The 6,000-nt window shown below is 45.9% G+C and overlaps 1 protein-coding gene across 1 annotated transcript in view; it reads right to left on the bottom strand.

The window, feature by feature from the left end:
- Positions 1–5,797, bottom strand: part of ARB2A (ARB2 cotranscriptional regulator A) — a 267,706-nt gene extending 261,909 nt beyond the window's left edge. Inside the window, exon 1 of the mRNA XM_082337420.1 lies at positions 5,720–5,797. The gene's annotated coding sequence lies outside the window, so the exon portion shown is untranslated. The remainder of the gene's footprint in view (positions 1–5,719) is intronic.
- Between the last annotated feature and the right edge of the window lie 203 nt (positions 5,798–6,000).

The raw sequence follows: 6,000 nt of genomic DNA on the forward strand, positions 1-6,000 counted from the left end.
TATGCTCTAGTGCTTAGGACAAGAAGGAAGAAACCAAAGAAAGAACATGGCTTAGCATCTTCTTCAGTTAAACAAGGAGATCAAGATTTGCAGAACTTTAAAAAAAGCTATAACCACTATGTCATCTGTTGGTCTTTGACACAATGTTCAAGACAACCTGGAGTGTACCTGGCACACTGACAACACGATCAATCAGAATCGTCTTGTCCATCTTCTCAGACAAGCAGTTATTACTCTAAAAACCAAGACAGTTTTCCTTCAAGCACAGAGGTATACAATGGCTGCAAAGTACAACTGAGCTACTAACTCCCAGAATGTAGCAGAAATAAAACAGGAATGAGGTCCGCTATGCCTGTTCCTAAGCCAAAATATACTTCTGTTAAGGGGTGACGAGAAACAGGAGAACCCATTTCTCCTGTGTTGCACCAGGAGCTTTCGTCATGCATGCTGCATAAAGCTGACACGGTGAAGAAAGCTCAGTAGGCCAGCAGAGTATGCACATTGCAGCTGAAATGTCCAGAGAATTCAAAACAAATATCTTAAAAGATTTAATTGCAAATGGAAAACGGGAACTTTATGAAGCTTATAATTCAGACAAATCCAGACTGGCTGTCTTGGGAAATAGTTCACAATTTCCAAAGCTATCTTCCTATTAAATTTCATATTTCTTATCCACATCTTGGAGATGCCTAGGGGTACTTAAGAGTAATCAAGAATATTTTCAATACAGTCAGAACCATTTTTCAGTATGGCCCTCTCAAAAAAATATTTAGTTTAAACCTTGACCTGAAATAGGCAGTAAACAAGAAAACTTATGAACAAATGATAATCAACTACCAAAACCACGCAAAAACTTGAACAACGTAATATGATAGGTCTGTCTTTAAATGCACAAGCATCAAGAAACAAACACTAACATTCAGTATCACTGGTGCTTCAGGTACGGACTTGCTTCCAGTCAACACCAGAACTGGCTCATTTGCAGTCCAATTGACAATGTGTACAGCTAATTCTTATTTTAACCATTATCTCTCTTTCTAGACATACAATAAAAGACATTTCATTTGCCTGCCTGCGAAAAAACCCTATTTGCTGACAGAAGAGTTCCCTAAATTTACCACCGTACTACATATATTGGATTCAGCTAATACTACAGCTGCTGAGACAATACTTATTTCAGGTAAGTGTCAAAAATCAATACTTCCAAGATTCAAATGTCTATATAGCAGGCTTATCACAGACGGGTCCCCTTCAATTTCTGCTGGGCAACAGGAAGCTGGAAGAACACAGAAACTACAGTAACTATAAAGCAGAAACAGCAAAAATTAGCCTGATAAATTCTACATGGTTCATCTTTCCTCTTTGGATACCCTCTCAACAGAATATAACTGCAGTACCAGAGAGGTTCCATCAAGCTGGAAGCCGACAGTCTCCAGGAGAGTATAACAGGAATAAAAGCGGTTACATGGAGACTGCAGTAGCCCACAGAGTGGGACACCATCCTCACCAGCAGTACCATTAATGATTAACTCACAGGAGCAGACTGCTCAGGAAACTGGTAGAGAGGCCTGCACCACAGCCAGTTCACATGCAAGGTGACTCAGGCTGCGGTCTGCTGAAGGCCATAAGATACAATACTTTGAGCCCTTCTCCTTCTTCCAGCCTCTCCACGCCCAACCACAATCCCACAACCTTTCTCATGCTGGCACTCATGCTAGTGAGCGAGCTGATGCAACAAGAAAGGAGCATTTTGTATCTCCAGCTCTGTATCAGCTTCCTTACCAGGCTCACTACGCAGCCAGCTGACCTCTCATACGGCCAGGAGGAATGGGGCAGGAAGAAGAGAGGAGTGCTGCCCCTTCCAGCAGTGGGGATGTAGTAACGTGAACAGGCTGTGAAACTGCACCCCGGGCATTCTGTTGACAACAGTAGGTCTGTAGCTGGAGGGAAATGACCTGTGGGTCCCAGCCTAATTCCTAGAAGCAGTCAGCCATAAAACAAAAATCAGTACCAAAACTGGCACTAATAAGTATCTGATGGTGAGCTGAGCAGAAAGGCAAGGATTATATAAAACTGAATGCTGTACCTTTTCACCTTCCAATAAGACTCGGTCACATTACAAGAACAGCATAAGGAATACTGTGAGTAGTTAAACATTAAGTTCTCAGAGTCTTCACTCCAGGGTCTTCCTCTCAAAAATAAAAAAGTGTGTATGTATACCTGATGCATGTTCTAACCACAGCACTTAAAACACTGCACAACATCCATGAAAAATAACCATTTTAAACCCATTAAATTGTACTTCAGGAATTCCACTCAGTGCAAATGTGTAAAACTGATCTACAGGCTAAGTAGATGTATGTATGACCACACTTAAAAAAAAATGTCTCTCCTAAGGCACAAAAAAAAAATCATAGGGCAGCATCAGATTTCATAAGCAGATGTTTTCATGCCCACTGTTAACCAATTTGTTTCAGTAAGTGAGAGGAAAAAAATAAAAAAAGATATCCATTCATTCTTTGTATGTATGCTTTACTTCAAAGAATTCCAGGAATCTATTGTAAATCTAAAAAACTCCTCAGTCACCACAGCACATTGTTCCCCAAAGGAACAGTGGGTCAAATTCAAAGTATCAGCAACAGAGTCGCATTCAGAACTTTTTCTATAGAGCCTGGAATGGACAAAACCTCCAAAGTCAGCGCTGAGTCTTCAGGGAAAAAAAAAATAAGGTTGTGAACTTCAAAGAAAAGAGACCAACAGATAAATCCCCACTGAGTAATTATAAGGAGAAGGTCTTCCAAACATTAGCTAACTAGTACATAAAAGGCAACTCAGTAGAAACCATGGTCAAGTCAACTAGCAGATTAACATATAGTCATAATTGGCGACAATCACTGAAAAAGCAATCTGAAGAAAACAGACAAAATCCAGGCACTGGTGAGAAAACTCCAATAATTAAAGGTATTTCAGTAAGGCAGACAGCATTCTAAGCGTGCACTATGCTTCTGAAATGATGATGCCCTTGTCCATCTCCAGCTGCTCAGTACTGTTGGCCTGCTGGAAGTTTTCATCTCATTCCTACGCCTACCAGCATCTGCTAACCTATTTCAGAGAAAAAGAGTCAGGTCAGCTTAAACACTATAAATATTACATCTGTCTTAACCCACCATGTTTTGACCGAGGTGGGCTGGGGAGTGCTCAGATTAACACTAAGGGTGGCACATCAGACCTCCAGCAGACCGGCAGGCAGTAAGTAATGGCAGTGACTTCAGCAACGGATACAGCCATCGCCTGGGGCTTCTGTCTAGAGCTACCCTGTGAAAGACCAGTACTCTAACAAGCAAAGAACGATTATTAGGTTTTTCTGAAAGAAAGTGAAATAATATCTGGAACACTCAGAACACCATATCTGTTCAATTCCAAACCCAGAGAAGCATATAAACACATGCTTCCTGTATTTCACATCAGTATCACTCTATGATACCCTCTAAGCCGTTAAGTATCTTCAGTTGCCAAGACTTTAGTTTTCTCTACATAAGAGCATTTTTACCTTTTCCTACATAATTACAAAATACCTGATTTTAACATCCCGCAGGCATTCTCTAATCAATATGCTATCATCAGGCAGCTTTACCATGGGTAGCATGACATGCTGCCACTCTCTTTCACCTACAGCTTCATTAACGATTCCAAGAAAATATTAGCAATTACTAAAAGGACCCCATCTTTTCGCTGTACCAGTGGTATTTATGTTTCTTTGAAAGCAAACATTGTCACTACCCTACTCTTTACTGTGTCACCAAATCACTGTGCAGTTAAGACCAAAGATATTCAGTTATCTTTGTAACTGCTGTCGATTTTATAATACCTCTTTTGCCAATGATGGTACCTCCTGACCAAGGCCTGTTACCTGCTTATTCAAACCTACTACTGTTGTGGTTTAACCCCAGCTGGCAACTAAGCACCACACAGCCGCTCGCTCACTCCCCCCCGGTGGGATGGGGGAGAGAATCGGAAGGGTAAAAGCGAGAACACTCATGGGTCGAGATAAAAACAGTTTAATAGGGAAAGCAAAAGCCGCACATGCAAGCAAAGCAAAACAAGGAATTCGTTCACTACTTCCCACTGGCAGGCAGGTGTTCAGCCATCTCCAGGAAAGCAGGGCTCGTTTAACGGTTACTTGGGAAGACAAGCGACATCACTCCAAACATCCTCCCCGTTTATATACTGGGCATGACACCACACAGTATGGCATAGCCCTTCGGCCAGTCTGGGTCACCTATCCTGGCTGTGCCCCCTCCCAGCTTCTTGTGTACCGGGCAGAGCAGGGGAAGCTGAAACGTCCTTGACTTTTCTAAACCCTTTTCTAAACCCCTTGACTTTTCCTAAACCCTACTCAGCAAGAACCAAAACATCAGTGTGTTATCCACATTATTATCCTCCTAAATCTAAAACACAGCGCTAAACCAGCTACTAGGAAGAAAATTAACTCTATCCCTGCTGAAACCAGGATAACTACCTTAGCCAAAAACTTATGCAGAAATAGCATAAAGTGGATGCTACACTTTGTGAAGACTTGTTAAGCCAGCTTACATGAGGCTGAGCAGCTTGGCTCATGCAACGTCACAGTTAAAATTTAACTATCTGGAAGGGAAGTGTACATTCTCTATCAAAAGCTTCTATATTTAGCTTTGAAAGGAAAAAGAAGACAACATTTCTTTAAAAAGCAAAGTGCATGGTTTTTTGAAAGGAATTATAGACATGCAACATCTGATGTTTTAGAATAATGAATTTTGAGTTCTCTCTTTGCCAAACCAAAACGAAGTAACAGTAATAATTTAAAGTGAAAAATTATCTCCCTACACGTATGTCTGGGTAACTCAGAAATGACACGTATTTCATGCAGCTTTCTAAACTGCCAGACCAACTATGAGAAACTTCACTCGAAAAAGTTTTCAGTCACACGTAACTAGGAAAGCAAAACTCAGGATGAAAATTACCTCTCAAGCCCAACTATATTATTAAGTCAGGAGAATTATGCTCTTGCAGTAACTTTTTGTCATTTACAACTGTATGGAAAGCCTGCATTAGGTAAGAGGGAAAACTGACAAGTCTTGTTTTGTGAAAGTGGCTGACAGCACCAGAAAGCTGCAGCAATGACTGCCAGCATGCATTTTGAAACTAAAAATGCGTTAAATTGTTTAGAAAATTAGAAATGATTATTGTTATCCTCTGTTTCTGGTTCATTTGTCACTCTCGGTATGGGAAGGCAGCTCAGAAGGTGCAAACACGTGGAGCAGCTGCCGGCGGGGCCGGTCCCGGGGCGAAGGTGACACCGTGGCCGCGTCCCCCCCTCACGGACACGGGTTCTGTCAGGCCGGGCAGCACCGACAGACTTCTACACCCGCGGAGCACCATGACGAGACGCCGCCGCCGCCGGTCCCCTCCAGCCCCGCCGCCGCTTCAGGCCTGAGGCCGCGGACAGGCGAGGCCCGCCGGGCCCAGCACCTTCCCCCGGGGCAGGGCTGTGAGGGGAGGCTGGGCACCGCCGCCCTCCCCCGCCCGCCCGCCCGCCCGCTCGCCCTCCCGCCCGCCACAGCGCCGCCGGCGGGGCGAAGGCCGGTCGCCCCCCTCCCGCCTCAGGGCCCGCCGCCGCTCCCCGCGCCCCTCCACCGCCGCCGGCGGCGGGCCGGGGCCGGGGCCGGGCCGCAGCACGTACCTGGCGCCCGTCGCCGGCGGGGCGGGGCGCGCGCGGCACCGTCACGGGGGAAGGCGCCACCGTCCCGGCTCCTGCCGCCGCCCGCCCGCCCCACTTCCGGGGTCCGCGCGCGGTGACGTCAGCGCCCGGGGGCGCGGCGGGGAACCCGGAAGTGGAGCGGGAAGGGCGGTGGCGGCGGCGGCGCCCCTGGCCTGGTCCCCTCAGCGCCCCGGCCCCCTCCGATCCGGCCCCGGGCGCCGCCAAAACCGCGCTCAGGGCTGGCGCTGCCCGGCGAGACCCGC

The sequence above is a fragment of the Platalea leucorodia genome (assembly GCF_965183815.1).
Source record: "Platalea leucorodia genome assembly, chromosome: Z".
Classification (NCBI taxonomy): domain Eukaryota; kingdom Metazoa; phylum Chordata; class Aves; order Pelecaniformes; family Threskiornithidae; genus Platalea; species Platalea leucorodia.